The sequence below is a fragment of the Nycticebus coucang genome, chromosome 20 (assembly GCF_027406575.1).
Source record: "Nycticebus coucang isolate mNycCou1 chromosome 20, mNycCou1.pri, whole genome shotgun sequence".
NCBI lineage: Eukaryota > Metazoa > Chordata > Mammalia > Primates > Lorisidae > Nycticebus > Nycticebus coucang.
The window spans coordinates 58,264,910-58,288,185 of NC_069799.1; the positions used below are offsets into that span (position 1 = coordinate 58,264,910).

The 23,276-nt window shown below is 45.2% G+C and overlaps 1 protein-coding gene across 2 annotated transcripts in view; it reads left to right on the forward strand.

Annotated features, from left to right (window-relative positions):
• The window catches only part of FAM107B (family with sequence similarity 107 member B), a 223,697-nt gene that overhangs the window by 141,213 nt on the left and 59,208 nt on the right, over positions 1-23,276 (forward strand). Inside the window, exon 1 of one of the 2 annotated variants that reach the window (XM_053572249.1) lies at positions 10,730-10,889. The exons of the other annotated variant lie outside the window; for it this stretch is intronic. The gene's annotated coding sequence lies outside the window, so the exon portion shown is untranslated. Of the gene's footprint in view, positions 1-10,729; positions 10,890-23,276 lie in introns of those variants that run through there. 2 annotated transcript variants of the gene reach the window in all.

The window sequence follows — 23,276 nt, forward strand, 5'->3', positions numbered from 1 at the left end:
GGCATAATTATCCAGACATAGGTTTTGATGATTGTTTATGAGCCCCAGGTCTTTCTAAGTCATTAAAGAAGCTACTATTTCTGAAGAAGTGTAAAGTTCTTGTTTCAAAGTCATTTTCCTGACCCATAATGGTAACTCATGAGAAAATGCATTATTCTGAGAGTGAACTTCTCCTGCTTCTTGTGTTTTGTTCATCGTCAGCACAGCTGAATTCATTTGCATTGGTTCCTTAGGACAACTATTTAGGGGAAACGAAAACCATTTATTTCTTTGTTATTTATTTTTTTATTATTTGTGTCCTTTTTTTTTACTATTTATTTTTTATTGTAGATGTTCATGGGGTACAAGTGTAATCTGGCTACACTGATATATTGCACTGTGATGAAGCCAGGGCTTTGGGTGTGTCCATCATTGAAGCAACACATATCGTAGCCACCAGGCCCCCACCAACCCCCACCTCCCCAAGTCTCCACTATCTGCTGTGCCACACTCTGCTTCCGTGTGTATACATTATTTAGCTCACAAGGGATGGAAAGCTGTTTCTTAAGAAATGAAAGAAGTAACTTTGGATTTTGTTTTGTTTTCTTTTATTTCATTTTATTTTGTTGAGACAAAGTTTCACTCTGTTGCCCCAGGCTAAAAGTGCTGTGGCATCACAGCTCACAACAACCTCCAATCCCTGGGCTCAAGCGATCCTCTTTCCTCAGCTTCCTCCTGAGTTACTTGGTACTCTAGGCGCCTACCACAATGACTGGCAAGTTTTTCTATTTTTAGTAGCGAAGGTGTCTCCCTCTTGCTCAGGCTGGTCTCAAACTCCCAAGCTTAAGTGATCCTCCCACCTTGGCCTCCCAGAGTGCTAGAATTAGAAGTGTGAGCTACTGCGCCCGGTTTTTGAGTTTTAATAAAAGAAAAGCCAATGGTCTGGCTTTGTGGGGGAAGCATTGTATAGTTTGTTTTTCTGGATTAGCCTAGCTGATGTGGCCTGTCTGGGAGATGGCTTGAGTCATGGTGCGCGCTGGGTGGGGCAGATGGAAGGAAAGCTTTGCAGTGAGGATTGCGTACGTGTGGCCAGCCGAATCTGATAGGGAGGAATGATAAAGAAAGCCATAGCTTGGCTGTATCACCAGAGCAGATGTGGGGCCTGAGAAAGGAAAGGAAGGTTATCTTGAAGTTTGTGCAGCAAAAACAACAATCAGGGGTACTCTTGATAAGGGGCTACAGGGGTAAGTAGGAGAATTGAGAGTGAAAACTCCACTAAGCTGGGCTCAGGGGCTCATGCCTGAAATCTTAGCACTTTGGGAGGCTGAGAAGGGAGGATTTCTTGAGCCCATGAGTTCAAGATGAACATGGAGAACATAGCAAGAGCCTGTATCTAAAAAATGAGAAAATTAGCTGGCATGGTGGCACATGCCTGTAGTCCCAGCTATTTTGGAAGCTGAGGCAGGAGGATCACTCGAGCCCAGGAGTTGGAGGATTGCAGTGAGATGTGAGGATTCTGCTGCACTCCAGCTTGGATGATAGAGTACCTTGCCTCAAAAAAAAAAAAAAAAAAAAAACAGAAAGTAAAAAGAGAAAAGAAAAAGAAAAGAAAGAAAGAAAAGAGTGAAAAGAGAAGTTCCGCTTTTGATTAGTCATACTGGTAAACTGTGTCTTGAAAGACAAATTCCAACCAAGCTAAGAATTGTCATGTGCAAATCGTTACTAAAATCAAGGTTTAGGCGGGGTGTGGTGGCTCGCGCCTGTAATCCTACTGCTCTGGAAGGCCAAGTGGGTGGATTGCCTGAGTTCACTGGTCCGAGACCAGAAAGAGACCTCGTGTCTAAAAAAAAAAATAGCCAGGCGTTGTGGCAGGCGCCTATAGTCCCAGCCTCCCTTGGGAGGCTGAGGAAAGAGAATCACTTGAACCCAAGAGTTTGAGGTTGCTATGAACTATGACGCCATGGCACTCTACTAAGGGTGACAAAGTGAGGCTCTGTCTCCAAAAAAATAAAATTAAATTAAAAATAAAATCAAGGTTCATAGCACTGGGCTCCTTCTATTCTGTGAGGAAATTTTAATCTCCAGTCCAGTTCATTGAAAGTTTCTGGGACTTTCTAGGTTACCTGTTTCACCCTGAGTCACTTGTAGCAAGTTGTATTTTTCTAGGAATTTTTCTAAACTTCCAAAGAAAGTTGTTCATGGTATTTCTGTGTTCTCCTTTTAGTCTGGGGTATCTACAGTCATGTCTCCATTTTCATTTCCAGTTCTTTTTTTTTTTTTAATTTTTAATTATTTATTTATTTTTTATTGTTGGGGATTCATTGAGGGTACAGTAAGCCAGGTTACACTGATTGCACTTGTTAGGTAAAGTCCCTCTTGCAATCATGTCTTGCCCCCAGAAGGTGTGGCACACACCAAGGCCCAACCCCCTCCCTCCGTCCCTCTCTCTGCTTTTCCTCCCCGCCCATGACCTTAATTGTCATTAATTGTCCTCATATCAAAATGGAGTACATAGGATTCATGCTTCTCCATTCTTGTGATGCTTTACTAAGAATAATGTCTTCCATTTTTAATGTGTTCTCCATATAACTATCTCTAAGTCTCTGTCTCTTATCATTTTGGACAGAGGTTTGTCAACTTTTCGAATCTATTGAAGATCAAGATGGTGTCTATCATATCTTTGCAAGTCTTTCTTTTATTCTTCCGAGTAGCTGTGTGTGAAGTGACGCAGAAGACAGCAAATGGCTTGCACAGTTGTCGTAAAGAAGAACGAGCTGGGCAAAAACAGGTGCATATTGAAGTACAGTTTCCTGCACTGTGTTCAGCTGTTGACTGAGAAAAGCGAGGTCACCAGGGCAAGCTGGAATCTGAGGACAGGGCGGGCTGTCCTGAATGCTGAGGGTGATCCTCTGAGAGGTGAACAGGGAGAGCTGGGAACCATCTCTAGAAACCTCCCTCCCCGGCCCCAGAGCACTCTGTCCTTGGATCATTCATTTTTTTTCTTTTTCTTTAGACAGTTCAAACTTTTATTAAAATTAACATTATCCAGCTGTTGCTAACATTAGTTTGCATTTTAGTTCATGTTACATTTTGTGTTCCCACTGGAAAAGCAGTTTTAAAAACGCCCAGAAATCATTAGCAGTTCTGATGTGTGGGTGGCACACTTCCCCAAGCAGAGTTAATAAGCAAACCTTCTCCGGCAAGATTTCACATGAGTTGCAGTTTGGACTTTATGTGCAAACTTAGAGTGGCCCAAACAGACCCTCTTTTCCAGCCAAGTCTGGGCAGCAACAATGCTATTGCCAAACTTTTTATACACATGAGGACTGATGAATAAATAAATAAATACGCTACAAAAGTGTTGGCCAGTAAGTCCAGAAGAAACTGAAGCTTACAGTGAATTAAATACTGTATCTGAGATCACCAGGCAAACCTCTTTGTCTTCGTACCATTACTCCATGAATTTAATTTATTGTAATGAATAAAGGGTAGATGAATATATAAAAATGGTATTCAAGTAGATATTACTCATCCAGGTGTTCCAGGGGATACTTCATGCTCATGCAAATGTGTGTATCTATAGTGAATATCAGAACGAAGAAAAAGGGGGGGTAAATTGTAGAAGGCCAAGGTGCGTTCTCAGTAAAATGGCCATTTGTACTCTGTCTGTCATTGGAATTAGGAAATACACGAGGAATCATCTTTACTGTGTTTAAACGCAGATACGTTCGTTTCCCCTTTAATATCTACTATTGAGGTATCTTCATATTTTTTGACAGGATGAGCATTTGAGTATTTTTTTTCCCTCTCTGCTTCCTAGAGATTTTAGTTTTAATGCACAGGAAGACTCTCAGGAAATCCTTTTTCCTGCTTTTGGATTTATGTAAAGAAAAAGACATAAAACTTAGATCTCTGCGTCTCATTCTATGGTTGTGACTAACAGCTGTTTCAAGAGAACCACCATTTTACAGACTCCCTTTAATTTTGAAATTGTAAAGAACAAGCGTTTTCTAAAGACCAAGTTGAGCATTTTAGGCAATACATATATTAAAGGTTTTGAAAATATTAGAAAACTCTCCTGAGTTTTAAATTCTCCACAAGTGGCAAAGCATTCTGCAACATCATGAATTACAGCTCTGGGTAGAGCTTGCAAAATGCTTCGTAGTGGGTAATGGGTAACTGCTGCAGAAGATACCCATCTGTATTATGGGCGCTATTTAATGAAATGATCCCACTACTCACAAATGCTCGTGCACAGGAACTATTTTCATGTGAATGCTTACTATCTAGTTTATAGCACATTCATTCGGATGTAAATGTATCATTTCAATCCGTTCTAAGTGCTACTAAATTTAAATGGTAGGTATGTGCTACACATACTTGGCAAACCACACAAAAATTTTCCACAAATGAGTTCTACAAGTCTCTTCACTGAAAAGCATTATCTTCCTGAGCTATGGAATATTACATTAATGTTATGCAATAAACCATGTAAACTAAGCAAAACAAATACCATTATATTCAGATTATTATGCTATTTGAGTGATAAAATTAAGGTGCCATAATCTTAACTTTGTTTTCCTTTCCCTGTTTTTTCAGTATTCAGGTTGTCAGGGTTCAGTGAAGACTTACTACCCGTTGGGCTGTGTGGGAGTTAGGTTATTACTCATTAAGAATTCCTTCTCATGCCTGGCTCCTAGCTTCCCTGAGTCCCTGCTGAGCTCTGCCTGGATGCTTCTGCATGACTTCCACCTTCCACCTGCCCTCACGTTCTACACGTTTTATCCTAAGAAGCATCTGTCTGCCTATTCATCCATCTGTTGCAGAATTCTTTTTTTTTTTTTTTTTATGATTAGGAAAAGTAATTTTTCTTGTAGATACTATCAAACTTTGCTCTGAATCAAACAGACAATAGCAACAGAAGATTACACCCATCTGTTGCAGAATTCTAAGACAGCCTCCATGATTTCGGGCCCCTGGTGTACACACACCTTCTCCAGATATTCAATCATTTTCTTTTTTTTTTTTTTTTTTCTCAATTCAGTCATTTTCTAATCTAGGTGTTGCTTTGAAGGGATTTTGCAGGTGTAACAAAGGTCTCAAATCAGTTGACAATAAGATTGGAAGATGATCTGGGTGGGGCCTGAGCTAATCACATGAATACTTGAAATCTGAGTCTAGAGGAGCTCAGAGATTAAAAGCCCAGAAGGATTTCTTGAGCTGACTTGAAGAGGGAGAGGACTACACGGCAAGGTATGTGGGCAGCCTGTGGCAGTGGACAGTGGCTCCCAGCTGATGGCTAGGAAACTGAGCCCTTAGTCCTGCAACCAGAAAGAAGTGAATTTTGCCAGCAATCTGAATGAGCTTAGAAGAGGAATTCACTTCAAACTGCAGATAAGATGAACCATGAACCCCACCAAGATCTTGATTTTGGCTTTGGAAGGGCTTCAGCAGGGAACCCAGCCGTGCCACACCTGGATTGACAAAATGATGAGCTAATACATGATGGTTATGTCAACCCTCCAAGTCAGGGGTAAGCTGTTAGCAGAGCTGCATGTCTCAGACACTGATTTAGAACCTGGCCAATCTTAGTTCCATTAGAGTCCTAAAGCCTTTCCTTCTTTCTTTCTACTTTTCTTTTTTCTTCCTCTTTTCCCTTTTCTCCTCTTACCACCTCCCCTCCTTCTCTCTCTTTCTTTCTTGACAGAGTCTCACTCTGTTGCCCTGCACAATCTCACTCTGGGTAGAGTGCTATGCCTGTCATAGTTCACAGCAACCCCAAACCCTTGGGCTTGAGCAATGCTCTTGCCTCAGCCTCCTGAGTAGCTGGGACTATAGGCTCCTGCCACACCACCCAGCTAGCTTTTATATTTTTAGTAGAGATGGGGTCTTGCTCAGGCTGGTCTTGAACTCCCGAGCTCAAGCAATCCATATGCCTTAGTCTCCCAGAGTGCTAGGATTACAGGGATGAGCCATCATGCTGGGCTAAAAGCCTTTATTGCTCTTTTCCCTCTCCCCATTCCTATTTTAAACAAAAAAAAAATAAGGAGAAATTACTTATTTTCTTTGACCTATCAATTCAGGACATGAGGCTCATACCAGTTTATCAAATCAGTTCTTATGGGTATTATGTTCAACGGCAAAGGGCTTTTGTTTTGGTTATAATCAGAAAGATTTCCCTTGAGACTATATGAGCACCTGTTGCTCATACCCTCCACTATTAGTTCCTCATGTCTGATTCAGGGGAAGATTATTTGCAAAGGGGGCCACAGCAGTTCTTCCTCTCCTAGGACTATATTCAGGTCCCTTTGCCATGTGACCTACCATCAAGGGCTGGAATCTATTTTCCAAATGTTGGATCAGGGCTGGCTTTGTGAACCATGTTTTGGAATGATAGAATGCAGCAGAATGACCTTGAAGCTAGAATCTCACCCCTCCTTTTCACCGTTGTGGACCCAGCTGCCGTCTGGGAAGGGGATCTGAGATGCCCAAGCTGATAGCTGCAGTTAACTTTTGAACTTTGAGGCCACCTAGGACAAGTCAGTCCCTGGCCAACCTCCCAAACAACTGAAAATGCAAAGCAGAGCTGGGCTAACACCACAAGGCATGGAAATGAGATATCCCATTGGAAACTTGTCCCAACTGCCAGCCCCACTGTATTGTGAGTAAATCATACACTCTTTAGGCCAGTGTTGAGATTGATTTGTTATACCATAATAGATCACGGATAATAGATACTAAATGACATGGTTTTAAAAATACAATTTTAAAATTAAAACTTTCTTTTTGAATGTATTATGACCTATTCAAATGTCCCTATACTCTGTGAAAAATTTACTATATAAAAGAGTTTGCCCATAAGAACCAATTTCTCTCCTCTACGGCACTGCTAAGCTTTTCTCATCTCTTTGGAGCTCTTCAAGATGATGCTTAGGGCTCAAAGTAACAATTTCAAGATTATGCATAGGGAAAATGACCATAGTGGGAGATATAAAGCAATGTATCTTATTCCAAATTGATTCTCTTTGCTCTGTTTTATGTCCCCAAATGTTCTTTTCGGCTTTCTTCAATTCTCCTTAGGAATGAACTTAAAAGGCCCCCAGATGTCAAAGGAAAAGGATGAGGTCAAAGCTGAGTATATGAGTGAACCTGTGGGTCAGCAGGCTAAGATGGAAAATTATGATGTAGGTTTCCCGGTAATGTGAGATTGGAGAATCTCTCACCAATGATGGGTTAAATGACTCAAACACCATTCAGAGGAGTATTTTTTTTTTTTTTTTTATTTTGAGGAAGGAAATCAGTAAATATTCTCCAGGCCACCTGATAAACTTTGTCAACCCAGGAGTAAACACTTCAGCATAGCACAGCAGAGTCCTGGGCCACCAGGTGCCCTGACCTTTCACAGCGTCCTGTCCATATTCAAAATGTGGAATCTACAGGACCTCAGACTCAGGCCAAGCATCTGGTTTTACCTGGTGTAGCCCTGGGAAAGCCAGCTGTGACCTGAAATGCCAGACTTCTTCATCAATGAACATCTATCACACATAGAGTGACGTGTTGCAGGTGCTGTGGTAGCTGTTATGGACACAATATAAATATCGCCTTGTCCATAACCTTTAAGTTCTTATTTCCAGGGTCGACCCACATGGCTCCAGAGGCCCCAAACCAAATTGGATACTTGATCTTACCTGTATCAAAATCCCCCTAAAATCCCCTAGGGAAATTGCCTCAAAGACTGGATTTAAAGAATTGGTCTTGGCCTCCTGACGTTTAATAAAGCTTAGAATTGAGAAATTCAAAGTAAATATTTGCTCTCTACTTACTTGTTTTTGGATTAAAATAAATTATGGTACGGGTATGGGGTAGGGTCATGATTTGGAGCCTGCGGGCTTTTGTCTCCAGGCTATGAAACAAGCCATGTTTCCATTTCATCCAGAGGCCAAGGGAAGGACGGTGTGGTCACTTATCACATACTCTCTACCCGTGGCTTGCCATCACAGATGTTTGTCTAGGTGGGGACAAGCCAGGGTCTCTGGTGGGTTGGCACTTTACTAAAGTTAGAATCCAGAATCCAACGCATGCTGCTTCTGTTAGTCTGCTGGGCCGGCCACAACAGAATGCCACAGGCTGGGTGGCTTAAACAGGACATTTTCTCATAGTTCTAGAATCCCAGATCAAAGTGCCACAGCAAGGTGGTTTCTGGTGAGGACTCACCTTCTGGCTTGTAGACAGCCACCTTCCTGATGTGTCCTTACCTGGCCTCTTCTCTGTGTATGTTCAGACAGATAGAGATTTGGGGTGTTTCTTCCTCTTCGGATAAGGTCATCAGACCTGTGGGAGTAGGGGCTCACCCTTATGGCATCATTTAGCCTTAATTACCTCCCTACAGATCCAGTCTTCAGAACATTAGGGGTTGGAGCTTCAATATATGAATTGCTGGTGGTGGGGGTGGGGTAATACAATTTGGTCCATAGCAGTTCTTATATGCCAGATACTATGTGAGGTATGGGGTTGTAAAGATACATATCCAGCACAAACTCTGCTCAAAGGAGCACCTACCCTGTTTCCCCGAAAATAAGACATCCTCTGAAAATAAGACCTACTTACAGGAAAGATAAGACGTCTCCTCAAAATAAGACCTAGCGCATCTTTGGGAGCACACCTTAAAATAAGACACTGTCTTATTTTCAGAGAAACAGGGTATTTACAATACAGTGCAATGATGACAGCACCATGCTGGGTACAGGAGGGGCAGAAAAGATCCATTCAGTGAGCAGGTCAGGGAAGGCTTTACAAAGAAGCCTGAGTCTTAGAGAAGAGACAGTTCCTGGCGGTGGGAGGTGGGGTGAAGGCCTCAAGTTGAGATTCTAACAAGTTGACACTGTCAGTCTGCCATCCAGTCTTTATCATCATATCACAAGGCACGACCATTTAGCAGATGTGGCACTCTGGCTGGGCAGAGCCCCTGGGTGTGTGTGTGGGGATATAGGAGGAACTCCCAGAAGCAGTCAAGGTGATACCAGTACACTAAGCTATGCTATGGGCTACCTGCGCTAAGGAGCTTGGACTTGATCACGTAGCAAGAGTTGGGCACCCATTAAAGAGTTTTTAGGGAAGAAGTGAGCAATTTGCACTCATAAAGTTCATTGGGGAAGCAGTAGGGAGGAAAAGAGTGTGAGAGATCAGAGGCTGGCGTCAGTTAGGAACCCTCTGTCACAGGGTGTTGGCAGAGCCCCACGGCAACTGTGGCAGTGCAGGTGGACAGCAGAGAGGGAATGCTGGGCATCTTGTACAGTGCACAGGACTTGGAGTTGACATCAGTGTGGGGAGGGAGAAGGAAATTCTAAATTTGATGCTTCCTTGGTTCTGGTTTGGTGGCTGCTAGAGACATTATCAAGAACACAACACAAGATGGGGAGTTAGGGAAGAATTACAGGAGACATCATGGGTAAGCTCACACATTTCAGTTTCCTGGGCTGGGAAGGAGCTTCTTTTTCTGTATCTGTGGCAGATGACTCTACCTCTCAGTGGCCTTCAGGGACATAGAGATGATCAGGTCCTTAAACAGCCATGGGACTGTGATGGGTATCCTCAGAATAAGTACTTTGTTTACAAAAATCCATAGTTGACTATATGACTACGGCCCAAGCTGTTTTAATCAGAGAAGTTTCCCAAACACTTAGTCATCTGTTGCCAAGACAATGAAAGAGCTTTTGATCTAAAATCCATGAACCTGTTGTCCTTTTTGTTGCTCTGAAAAAGATACTGTTTCAGATCCTGGTTTTGTACTGGCTGTGATTCAGGTAGATGGCAATCTTAGAGCTGTAGGGTTGGCCAGAGAAGCAACCTGCTGTAAAAGAGCTGAAGAAAATGAAAGGCAGAGAGAGAAAGAGATAAAATAAACTCTTTCTTTTTTGTGCACAAATTTGAATCTCTTATTCCCCTTTGATGAGGGAGTAAGTGGAATATGAGTAAATTTCTAGGTCACTGGGTATTGAGTCCTTCCTGGCTTGACAGTAAATCTGTCCAATTACAACAAATCTGTTTCTTTTTCTTCCCTGATTCCTTTTGCGTTTTCTTTCAAGCGCTCAGGCTCTCTGAGCACCACAGGTGTGGAGTGGGGATAGAGCACAGATACCAGGCAGCCAAAGGAGAAAAAGAGAATGTGAAAGAGAAAGAGGGAAAGAGGATGTAAGATAATGAATGAGAAAATGAGAGAGAGAATGTGTGCGAGGGAGTGAGAGAATAAGAGAATGAGAGAGAATGAGAGGATGAGAGAAAGAGAGTAAGACAAGAAGGGAGAGAGGAGAAAGAGAAAAAGGGAGAGGAGGAAGAGAGCTGAGAAAGGAGAACGAGAAAGAACAAAATGCGACGGGAGCGCGCGCGCACGTGGCCGTGAACGCGCACCTGGCACCGTGCCATTTCCCCCTCGCACCTGGAGACTTTCTTCAAACATTCCCACTTCCCTTCTGAGAGTCCCCGAGAATGTGAGAGGCCGGAGGCCAACCAGGAGAGTTGCCGACCAGGCCACGCAAGACAAGGCCGCCCCCACCACCCCGGCACTCAGTCCCGGGACCGACCCCGGGTTCCAGGCGCGATCCTCCTTCGGGGGCTCCGCGGAGCACGCGGGAGAGCCGGGCGGAAGGAAAGCGTGGGCGCGACGCGATGGGCGTGTCGTGGGCGGGGACTCTCCGTCCTCGCCCCGCCCTCGCCCCGCCCCGCCGGTTAATTCGGACGCGCGGGGCCGCGGGGTGCTAGAGCCACCCTGAGCCGGACGGGCTTGCGGGCCTGTCCGCCTCCGGAGCTGCGTTCGCGCCGCCTCGGGCCGCCGCCGGGCAGTCAGGCCGCCGGGACCGCCGCGGGCGCCGGGAGCCAGACGGAAGGAGCCGCACGCCTTTGTGCGCGCCGAGGTGGGTTCGCCTCCCGCACTTACTTTGCACACAAAGACGAGGGGCGCGGGGAGGCGGGCTGCCCGGGGGGAGGCTGCGCGGCTGCGGCCGGGCTCGACCCCGGCCCTAGGGGACCCTCCCCGCGGGCGGTCGGCGGGGCGGCATGCGGCGGTGGGGCTGGGGGTCCCTCGTGCGCGGGAGCTCGGCGGGCGTGCGGGGGGCCTGGGTCACCCCGCGCCGCGCCGGGGGAGGCGCCGGGACTCGGGGATGGCGTGCGGCGGGGCCCGGGCGGTGGCCCCGGGAGAAGGGCGCCGGGGGGCGCTGCGAGGGAAGGGAGCCCGGGCGGCCGCTCGGCTCATTGTTGCCTCCTCGGCCCTGCCGAGGGGGAGCCTCTGCCCGGAACGGGGTGCGCTGCCCGCCGGGTGCGCCGCGCGTCGCCAGATGCCCAGCCTGGGAGCCCGAGGTCGGCGGCCCGACGCCAGCCGCGGCCCGGCAGACAAAGGCGGGGCACCGGGGGGTTGTCCCCGGCTCGCAGGGTGGCCGTGACACTGATTGCAGTCTGCAAGTAACTTTTCCCCTTTCGACTCTGCTCTGTCTGCATTACTCCAGTGAACTCAGCATATGGGGTGGCGTCTGCACACCAGAAGTCCTAAAATTTTGGGTCCCATCATTTCCCTCCAGGCATCTGCTGGTCCCCGGGAGGTGGCACTGATGCCTATGGCCAAGTTTTAACATGCTGTGTAAGGGATGGTATCACCCCCTTGTGACATTTGGAGGAGGATGGTTTTATTCTCCAAAGCAAGGTACCAACGATATCGTTCCTTGCTCCAAAGGCTATTAGTCAGTGACAGAGCAAAGTTACGTGATTGGAATGGGTGAGATATTGAGGGGACATACAGCAAAGCAGAATGAGGCCTGTTAGACTTCACATTCCTGAACTTGAGATTTCCTGCCAACAGGTTCATCAGTTCTCTCCTCTGGCTACAAAATTGTAGCCGACCAAGTTGCTTTAAATTGACGTAGTGTTTGGGGTGCTTGGCTATGGAGATTTCTTCATGCTAGTAGCTTCCATTTAAAACTTCTAAATGTAGCCAGGCGTTGTGGCGGGCGCCTGTAGTCCTAGCTACTCGGGAGGCTGAGGCAAGAGAATCGCTTAAGCCCAGAAGTTGGAGGTTGCTGTGAGCTGGGTGAGGCCACGGCACTCTACTGAGGGCCATAAAAAAATTTTCTGTCTCTACAAAAAAAAAAAAAAAATAATGATAGTTTTGTGATAACGGTTTGCCACTTTATTACATGATTAATATGGACAAGTTGTTTTGAAATACATCTTCTTACAGGCTTACAAATAACCACCTGTACAGAAGAGAGAAAGAAGGTGCAGGAAAAACAATATAATTTACACTTTTGGAAGAATGGGTTGACAAAAAACTTTGCTGGAATGTATTTTTTGGGTTTCTGGAGTAATCAGGGGATTGACTTTTTTTTAATGAAAATAAATCTTTCAGCTTTTGAAATATTTAAAAAGTAAAATTGTTGGTTTCACTTTTGGTTTTCTCAAAAAACCAAAAAGGGAAAGGAACCCTTATTCTCAGATTCATGAGAAATATGTGATGAAAAAGAATTATTTTATCGTAGAACAAGGAATAGCAGTTCAGGGAGTCTCAAGTCTTCTAAAAGACTTTCCACTGTTGGAATAAGGTTTCCTTGTGAGTAGTGTTGAGTGCGTGGCGCAAACAAAAATCATTATTCAGCCACAGATTTGGCCATTGGATGCTTTTGTCATCACATACTTTTAGTTTCTCCTTGTAAAATTTGGGGACCTTGGAATTCTCTATGTGGCAAAGTAAAAAGTCTTGGAGACAGCCATTTAAAAGTAGGTTGATCGTTAGGATGATGCAGTACTTTTCCAAGTTAGAAGAGTGTGCCTGAAGGAAGTTGCGGTTGTGTGCTGGCAGGTGCATTTTTTCTCTTCCTAATACTTGGACCCTTCAATGGACATGCACGCTCAGGGTCATGTTGTAGTGTGGTAGTGACCTATCAGTGAGTGAGTCAAATGTGAGTGAGTCTGCTGTAATGATGAGCCATTCCTGCAGGGATCCTCCTACCCTTCTCTGTACAAAAGTCAAAAGGAATTCCCAAAGGTAATGTCAGAATCTCCTACCCTGGGCGGCTAGAGGGCCCTTTCCTGGAAGATTAAACGTGAACTTGGTTTGTGCTTGAGAGCAGTGAAATGAGAAAACTCTTACAGTTCCCAAATGATGGGAGGATGGATGTTCTCATCCATTCATTCCCTTGATTTTTTTTTTTTTTTATTGTTAATGACACAAGTAAAGGTGGATAAGATTTTTATTGATTTTCTTCAGGAATGGTTGAGGGGTAGAAGACTTTTCTCCTGTCTAAAAGAGGGAATGCAGAGGGAGTAATAGGGTTTAGTGTTATTACTGATGTCCCACCTGCTCCTTCCCTCCAGAGTTCTGTGTGCACGTGTTGGGAGTTTGGTTAGGTGAGATCTAGAGTTTGAGGATTTGTAGAAGTACCTGGATTTGTTGGGGAGTCATGACCCCCTAAGTCTGGAGAAAGTGGCTGTGGGCACCAGCCTGTTCTGCAGCACACTTTGGGCATACGTAGGTTGGGAGTGTGTGTGTGTCACAGGACCCAGGGTAGCCTTGGGGTGGTCTCAGGAGACCTCTCTGCATTTCCTTCTGTGTTTCTCTTGGGTGACTGTGGCCTATTTTTGCTTTTCCTTGTAGAAGCAAACTGTTTTTCTCATCTTTTCCTTTCCAGTTTAAGAAGTACTGGGCCTTGTCCATTTGAACTTCTCCTCCCTTAAGTACTTAAGGAATGCGCTGATAAGTTCACTTTTCCCATCTAATATTATTGATTCCAGTACTCCAGCAGCAAAAGAAAAGAAATGATTTGGCAAACTGGCTTGGGTTGCCATTTAGTCAAGGGCTCTTTCTGAGGCTGAAGGGAGCTTCGCTTGTCACTCCCTCTTCACTCCCCAGACGTTTATTTAGTGTCAGGCACCTGACCTTTGCTGCAGGTAACAAGATTGGTGGGGTCCTGGTCCCACAGCAGTGCAGGTGAGGAAGGTGTTTAAAGAAGTATTGTACAAAACCACATAAAAAATTATTTAATTACTACTGCTTTAAGAGCCAGGAAGGAAAAGTAGCATTTTATGCATTAAGATATCTTGGAAAGAATGACATAATTCCCAGTGAGAGGTGGGGGGTCAGGTGACTGACTGTGGAAGGTGGGGTTGGGTGGCCGGGAGTGGGATTCCTCAGGGCTGCTCAGGTAAGGAAACTTAATGGTGTGGTGTTCCAGCCTCCTTGCTGAAGGTAAATTTCAAGGCCAGTGGCCCTGGAAGCCAATTGTGGTGGGCTGTGGTGTCCCAAGCCAGCCTAGATTCCCAGGAGTAAGACCTAGGGATATCGGACTACAGCAGTGCCCACCGGGGGTTTTGTTACAGAGAAAAAAGAGGGGTTTGTAGGGAAAGAGTAAGAAAACTACTTGTTGAAGACTATTATGCATCCCTCCCTAAAAAAAAAAAAAAAAAAAGAGAGAGAGAGAAAAGGAACCCTTATTCCAACTTGGGTGAACTGTAGGAAAAAAAAAAAAAAACAGCAGGAGAAGGGCAGAAAAAGGAAGGAATGTTGCTTTGATGCCAGGTGAACTCTTGACTTTGAGATCGTCTTTTTTTTTAATGAAAATAAATCAGCTCTTAAAATATTTAAGAGATAAAATCGTGTTCTGAGATTCATGAGAAATGTGTGATGGAAGGGAATTCTTTTTGTAGAATGAGGCAGAACAGTGGCTGTACAGCCAGATCCATGCTTGTTTTTGGAAGACTTTGCACCGAGACACTGAAAGATGGTCTCCCTAGGAGCTGTGAGCAGTGTTAGGTGTGTGTGTTTGGTGGAAACAACAACAAAAAAGTCATTACAGCCATGGAGTTGGCCACTGGATGCTTTTGTCATTGAGGTTTTTTATTTTGCCCCCCTGCCAAGATCCAAGGATGGGAGTTCAGCACACTGTGTAGTAAAGCAGGCTGTTGGGTCTGTGCTGTGTAGTGGTGTTGGGGTGTGTGTCGATGTGGGTCCTGCGGTTTTGTGACAGTAATGTTCCCTCCACATAGCAAAGCCTGGGCCTTCCAGGCTGTGGCAGCAAGAGCTGAGGTGTAAGCAGAGCTCGCCTTCTGGGCCATGGGAGGGTAGGGGCCCTCTGGCCTGCTCAGGGGCTTTCTGCGTGAGAGGCTAGTGGAGAAGCCCCTAGCAGTGTGAGACTTAGGGGTCTTCATACGGGGGTACACTGAGCCTTGGAAGCCTTCTGGGTTAGGTATGTGTTGCCAAGTCTCCTCCTTGAACAAGGTTGAAAAAATGCAGGTAGCAGGCCAGCTGTCCCCGTGTGGCTCCTGTGGACACATGTGGTTGAGGTGTCTCCCTCTCCTCCTCTGTTCTTTTTTTTTTTTTTTTTTTGTAGAGACCGAATTTCACTTTATGGTCCTAGGTAGAGTGCCATGGCATCACACAACTCACAGCAACCTCCAACTCCTGGGCTTAAGCGATTCTCTTGCCTCAGCCTCCCAAGCAGCTGGGACTACAGGCGCCCGCCACAACACCCGGCTATTTTTTGGTTGCAGTTCAGCTGGGGCCGGGTTTGAACCCACCACCCTTGGTATATGGGGCCGGCACCCTACCAACTGAGCCACAGGTGCTGCCCTCCTCCTCTGTTCTTAACTGCCCTGAGTGACACGGGAGCATCCATGCGTGACAGCCCTGCTCGGCCCCAGCTCTGGGTTGCAGAATGGGCAAGGTCCCTCTTGTGGAGTAGAGCAAAGAGGTTTGAGGCTCTGAGCCGTGGGCCTCAGAGGTGGAATCCAGGCTTCCGCTTTGTGACCTCCAGCAAGTCACGTAAGACCTGTGAGCTCAACTTGGTAATATCACCTACCATGGCACGGTGAGGACAGATGCCAGGTCAGGAAGTTGCAGCGTGTGGTCCTGGAGACTTGGCGGGTGGTGGGTGTTTATGCCGCCATGTCAGTGCACAGTCTTTTAGAGAAAATGTTTCTTTAAAACATTTTAAAAATGTTATGATAAGAACACTTAATATGAGATCTGCCCTCTTGACAAATTTTTAATTTTTTTTGAGACACAGTCTCACTTTGTCACTCTTGGTAGAGTGCTGTGGCATCACAGCTCACAGCAACCTCAACTCTTGGGCTAAAGTGATTCTCCTGCCTCAGCCTCCCAAGTAGTGGGGACTACAGGCGCACCTGCCTATGTTTTTTGGTTTGTTTGCTTGGCAGGTCCAGGCTGGGCTTGAACCTACCAGCCCTGGAGCATGTGGCCAGCACTCTAAACACTGAGCTATGGGTGCCCAGCCTATTTTTTTATTATTTTTTTTTATTCCCTTGCTTATTTTTTTCTTTCAATTTCCTTGGCTTTTTTTTGGCTGAGACAGAGTCCCATCCTATGCCCTGAGCAGAGTACAGTGGCATCAAAGCTCACTGCAACCTCAGACTTGGGCTGGGGGCATCACCTCGGATTTTAGTGATGCAGTGACATCCAGCTGCTGGTGGAGGGACAATTGGGAGGGTGAGTGGCTTCCTCCCTTGTCCTCACCTGGCCCTTCAGTATCTCTTCATGCTTTCAGGAGAGTTTTAAGGGTAACCTGATTTTGATATTAGAAATAGCATGATTTGTTCTATTCTTGGACACAAGTTTTGGCATTCTTGCTAAAGTGTCCCAATGAACTATGTAGGAAGAGGGCTGTGACATTGTAAGTTCTGTGCCACTATTAATATATGAGACAGAGCATGCTTTGTGAGGGTTAAAGGTCATGCCTCAACCAGGTTTGAAGGCTTCTGGGTCTGATGAGTTTATAAGAATCATCATATTATATTATGAAGCCCTATAGAGCCATTTAATAGAGTCTAGCAGTGTAATCAGAAGTCCTTTATGAATGTCTCATATAGATGGATTAAAATCTCCATGTCCTGGGAGAAGTTCAGAAGGCCATTGTGGGTATGTGTGTGTAGAGGGACTTTGCTTATAGTATTCTTTCCCTTATAACTTGATGTCATTTGAAATAGGTAAAACTGTGATCAAGGTTCTCTTTTCTTTCTTTGGTTTTTAAGTGGATGCTAATAGTGGTCTAGTGTATGGGAAGGAGAGAGGCCTAAGACTTTTAATATTTTCAGACTCGTAAGCCTACGCTCACCAAAATTAGTACATGATCTTGGAGCAGGTCATGATTTCTGTTTTCTAACAGCCTCCTCCCTACAAACAGATCACCCTCTCTTGAGGGTGAGACGGAAGCCTGTATGCTTTATATCTGCTGTCATTAACGCCCTGGCTGCAGACCCGTGCTGGTCCCTGGCCTGGCCAGCCACACAGCAGGAGGAGGGCGGCAGGTGAGCCAGCTGAGCTGCCTCTGTATTTACAGCTGCTGCCATCGCTCACATTACCACCTGAGCTCCACCTCCTGTAAGATCAGCAGCAGCATGGATTCTCATGGGAGCGTGAACCCTACTGTAAATTGCCCGTGTGAAGGATCTGGGTTGTGCACTCCTTATGAGACTCTAAATGTCCCCCCAAATTCCCACGCCCATTTGTGGAAAAATTGTTTTCCATGAAACCAGATCTTGGTGCCAAAAAGGTTGGAGACCACTGCTTTACGTAATACCTGGTTGTCCTCCTGGGGATGCCCTGGGGTTCTGATAACATGTAGGCCACCACTCCAGCGTAGATGAGCAGAAGCAAGGCCCAGATAGAGGGGACAAGCGGCTGCATCATCTTTCAGGTCCCTGCAGTTGTGGGTCCAGCCTGTTCCCTGTGAATGGGAGGAATTGTAGGAGTGACAGGCAGTCAGACTTAATGTGACCTAGAATAGTCAGTTAACCTCCCAGGACTCCCATATTTTTTTCTTTTCTTTTTGAGATAGAGTCTCACTATGTCATCCTCGGTAGAGTGCTGTGGTGTCACAGCTCACGGCAACCTCAACTTCTTTGGGCTCAAGCAATTCTTTTGCCTTAGCCTCCCAAGTAGTTGGGACTACAGGCGCCCACCACAATGCCTGGCTATGTATTTTTTGTTGTTGCAGTTGTCATTGTTGCTTTAGCTGGCCTGGGCTGGGTTCGAACCTGCCAGCCTCTGTGCCTGTGGGTGGCGCCCTACCCATTCAGGTACAGGCCGCGCCAGGACTCCCATATTCTTACCTATATGTAAAAGGCAACAATAATAATGGCGTTATTTTCATTACCAGCTAACAGTTCTTGATTACTTCCTGGGTAGCCAGCCATTGTGTTAAGTGCTTTATGACTTCATTCATTCAGCAAATATTTAATGAATGCTACTGTATGCGAGGCACTCTTCTAGACCTTGGGGATCTGTGGCTAGGTTGGTGGCTAGGCTGGACAAAATCCCCACCCACATGGAGTTCATATGCTGGTCAGGTGACAGCCAGGGGGCTGGCGTGTGGTGGGAAAGCAGGTGGTGTTTTGAATGGGGTGAGGCCTCTCCAAAGAGGGGAATTTGAGATCTGAGTGAGGAAGGGTTGAGCCTTGTTGTGATCTATCTGGGCAGAGGCAAGTGCAGATAATAGTCCAGGGGAGGCTGGCGTGCATGGAGCCAGGTGGCTGGTCAGGAAGAGGGATATGAGGTGGGATCCGGGACTAGGTGATCAGGAAACCACGGGAAGGTTCTCATGGGGCCTGGGATAGATCAGCGCTGCATTATAAATGGCTCCCTAGATGTGGAGAGCAGCAGGCAGAGGGCCAGAATACAGGCAGGGAGATCAGTGGGGATGGAGCTGGGGGGAGGGATGAGAGCTGATATTTGAGTGCGAAAGGAAACCTGAGTGACACCAGCTGGGTGAAAGATGGTGCCTTTGCCCATGTGGGAAGTTGGTGGATTATCTGACAGTTAGCATGGTTTTATTCCCATTTTACAGATGCGGGAACCAAAAGCGAGAGTAATAAAAGGCTTGCCCTGGGAAGAAGCTGAGCCGGGATCAGGGTCTGAGTCTGATTCCGGACCAGTCTTTGTATTTTCAGCCATTTTGCTATGCTCTGTAAAAATCTGAATTTACCATCATGCCAGATGGATGTGAGCGTAGCTGGGCAGACACTTTGGAAATGCATTTTCTTTTAGGATAGCTTTATTGAGGTATAACTTAATTTTCTTACAATCACCCATTATAAGTGTACAGTTCTGTAATTGTTAGTAAATTTGTAAGGTTGGGCAGCCTTCCCTCTGTTCAGGTTTGGACTTTGTAGTCTGTTGCGCCTCTCGTTCCTAGATCTTTTTTCTGTCTTTAGAGTTTTGCCTTTTGTAGAAATTTCCTACAAATGGAATCATATGACATGGCTCTTGTGTCTACCGTCTGGTTAACATAATGTTCTTGAGGCTCAGCCCTTCTTGCACAACACAACTGCTTTTGAGGAACTTTCTTGGCCTTTGTCAGAAAGAGGTACTCTGTGCTAATGTGGAAAACCCTCCAGTGAGATGTGCCTTAGAATGATAATAAATAATAATAATAGCTAACCTTTACTGAACATTTATTATGTGCCAGGCATGGAGTTTTATGATCCTCCAAGCAATTCTATGGGTGCCATTGTCAATGTTTAGCAAACGAGGAAACTGAAGCATTGAGAGATGGAAAGACTTGCCAGGGTTGTGAGAGCTGAGATCAAACATGGGTTTTCTCTCTGCAGAAATGCCCCTCGACCTCTCCCCCATGTTCCCTTTAAACTTTGTATTTAAAGCTTGTGTGGTCGTAGCTTCAGAAAGGGGTTGGAATCTCAGTTGGAATAATGCACCTGGCCAGGTAAATCTCAAATTATAGTTTTAAGGAGAATAATTGTACTGAAGTTTTATTTTAACATTACCATATGGGGCCTGTAATTCTAGCACTGGGAGGCAGAGGCAGAGGCAGGTGCATTGCCTGAGCTCAGGAGTTGGAGACTAGCCTGAGCCAGAGCGAGACCCAGTCTCTAAAACTGGAGGGTGCTTGTAGTCCCAGTTAATCGGGAGGCTGAGGCAAGAGGGTTGTTTGAGCCCAAGAGTTTGAGGTTGCTGTGAGCTATGTCATACACTTTATTGAAGGTGACAAAGTGAGACTCTGTCACAAAAAAGAAAAAAATTACCATATGGAAATCACAGTGTCTTAAAGTGAGCCATGTATGAAGTAGTTTTCTTTTTTTGAAGTAGTTTTCTTATGTGTAATGTTAGGGTGGCACCAAATAAAACACTTAATTATGTCATTAGGCAGAAGATTGTGTGTTTGAGTTGTGTTTTAAATATTGTGTTTACTGGAAAGGCCATTTTTGTACAAAGTGTCCCAAGGCTATTACTTTATGAATAGATGGAATTTAATTAGGCATCATGCATTTTTCAAGATGTTCATATAATTATATTATATATGAATACATTTTACCCGCTCTCCAACACTTCTATAATTAAACAGTATTTTTTCCTACCCACATATAATCTATATTAGAAGACTTCATATTTTGTATTGCACAGGAATTTTTCCCAACTTTATTTTTCTTCCTAACTTTCTAAAATGCAATTATGCTGTTGTTAAACTAACTCAAGCGTTGTAGTACCCCTTGCATTTTGGAAAATTTTAATTATAATCTCAGTTTACTCGTTTAAAATAGCAAACAAAAGGGCGGTGCCTGTGGCTCAGTGAGTAGGGCGCCAGCCCCATATGCCGAGGGTGGCGGGTTCGGACCCAGCCCCTGCCAAACTGCAACCAAAAAATAGCCGGGCGTTGTGGCGGGCGCCTGTAGTCCCAGCTGCTCGGGAGGCTGAGGCAAGAGAATCGCGTAAGCCCAAGAGTTAGAGGTTGCTGTACAACCCGAGGGCGGTACAGTGAGACTCTGTCTCTACAAAAAAAGAAAAAATAGCAAACGAAAAAGCTGCTTTTTATTTTAGAAAACCTGGTTTTAAGCATAAAGAAATTAAGAATTAATCATAGATTTTGATTTCAAAGGAGTTCTATCAAATCTTTGTTAATCTTGTTATATGGTTGGAACTGCAGGAGAATCTACCATGCTTTAAAACAGTGGTTCTCAACCTTCCTAATGCTGCGACCCTTTAATACAGTTCCTCATGTTGTGTTGACCCCCAACCATAAAATTATTTTCGTTGCTGTTACTGCTTTAAAAGAAGGTGAGGCCTCTGAAACTGGTGAATGAGGACAATCATTGTTCCCCACTTGGTGGACCGTTCTGGTCAGTGGTTGGGTAAAGCTAGAAGCTTGGGGAAAAGTGGGATTTGGGGGCAGAGGTAGAAGCTTACATGGTCCAGTGAAAAAGCTGTTATCTTTCAGTTGCCGCTGGACACAGTCAGCTTTAATCTCTGTGTCCTGGCTGGACAATGTGCGTCAGCTGCTTAGGCCACCAAAACCAGCATGCGGGGTGCAGAAGTTGGAAGTGACCCCAACTCGTCTCTTTTTTCCATTCCAGACTTGTTTCTGATGGTGCGTTTATGGATGGGAGGGGGTCTGTTATGTTGCAGAACCAAACCAAATAAAACTGGAATTGCAGGGAGTGGACACTGGGCTGTGCGTGTCCATGTGTGTGATTTATGTAAGTTATACCTCCGTTATCTGCATACAGAAACGTAGACAAGAAGCAAAACACAACCACGAAACCTCCAGGGGTAGAGGAGCTGGGGTGGGGCTCGTTCAGGATGCACAGTCCAAATTCCCACGTCCATGTCGGTCATCTCCTTTTCTCCTCTCCCACTTCATAGGCACCTGGGCTTGCTGCAAACGCTGCTCTCTCTGCTCGGGGTGATTTTATGCTTTTTACATGAGTGGTTTCCCAGGGGAGCTCAGGCTGCTGCAAACCTACTGGACTTTGACCTGTAAGGTGGCTGGACATGCAGTTTGGGGAATCACATGGCTGGCGACAGGGGAAGCCCAGGTCTGTTGAGCTCTCACCTTCCCAAAGTTGATTTTGCCCCTTATTAGATTAAAAATGTCTTTCCACAGTTGATTCCTTCAAACCAGAACGCTAATGAAGTGTGTGCATTGCATTTGAATATTAGACCTCTTAAAGCTTCATAAATCTAGAATAGTCCTTCTTCCCCCACCCTTTTCTGCCCGTGCTTTTGATTTGATGAAGAAATTGGGTTGCTCCTCTAGTAGAATGGCCCCCATTCTGGATTATGCTGCCAGTTTTCTTTTAAAACTTGTCCCACTGGGACAAAGAGAGATTTTGGTAAACTGGAGGTGGGCGTCCAGCTTGATTACATTCATGATCAGCTTCATTTGGCAGGATTCCTTTGTCGGCGGTGTCACCTACTTCCTATTGGGTCAGCTCCGGAAAATTTCTGGCTGTCTCACATGCAGTGACGCTGAAATGGATCGATGGGGTCCTGTGTGGCAGCTTGATCCTTCCATTGTGAACTTCCACACTGACTTCTGCTCCTGTCGGCATCCACTGATAAGTGTTGTTATCAGTTATTTCATTAGAGATTATTAATTCTTCTCCCTTCATGAGTTGGGAGTGAGTGCGAGATGAGATTTAAGCTGGCCAGGGGTGTCAAGGACAATCGTCAACATTGATGCTACTTAGGGACATCTAAAGAATTCATAGAAAAAAGCAAGGGTTGGCTTGGTTCTTGCAGTCCTTGTGAATATTTCCTATCGTTAATGCTAATTACCATTTATACAATCTTTTGTACATGTTACCAGGTCAAGTTTATTTTGTTGTAGCTCTTTTTAATAGCAATATTAAATTCTGTGCATTTATGCTAACTTGGTTGTTTACGTTATGTGGGGGCCCGTTCATCCCCTAAATGAGGAGGTTATGACCTAGGTTTATGAGACACATTTCCACGTGATGGAAAAGTTTTTCAATCATCATTGAAAAGTTTCTCATATGTGAGGACATTCATACTTAGTCTTTTCTTAGAAAAGGTCCGTCGTTGATGAGAAGATAATGATAAATCTGAAATAATTTTGTTCCCTGCTAAAATGTAAGAGAAACAGACCTCTCTAATGGCAGCTTTCGACTTCATTGTTAAGAGGGTGTGTCAAAGTTAGATGATTGCATTGTTCCCGGTAGGAAGTAATTGGGAGTTCCTTTTCAAGGAGCATGGGCATTGCAAATGGATTTAATTTATGTATGTGCCATCCCTAGAAGACCACACTGTGAAATACTATATCAGCAGTCTGGTCGGGGATAGCCTTAGTATTTGGTGGCCTATTGGATGGACATACAGTAGAACCTCTATAAATTGGCCACCCAAGGGACTGCAACAAACTAGTCAACATACAGAGGTGGTCACCATAAGGAACTAGGCCTCCTGTGCTGACACGTACACATGGTGCATGTCCCGTCTATGAAAATGTGGTCAACTTAAGGAGGTGGTCAGTGTAGTGAGTTGGTCA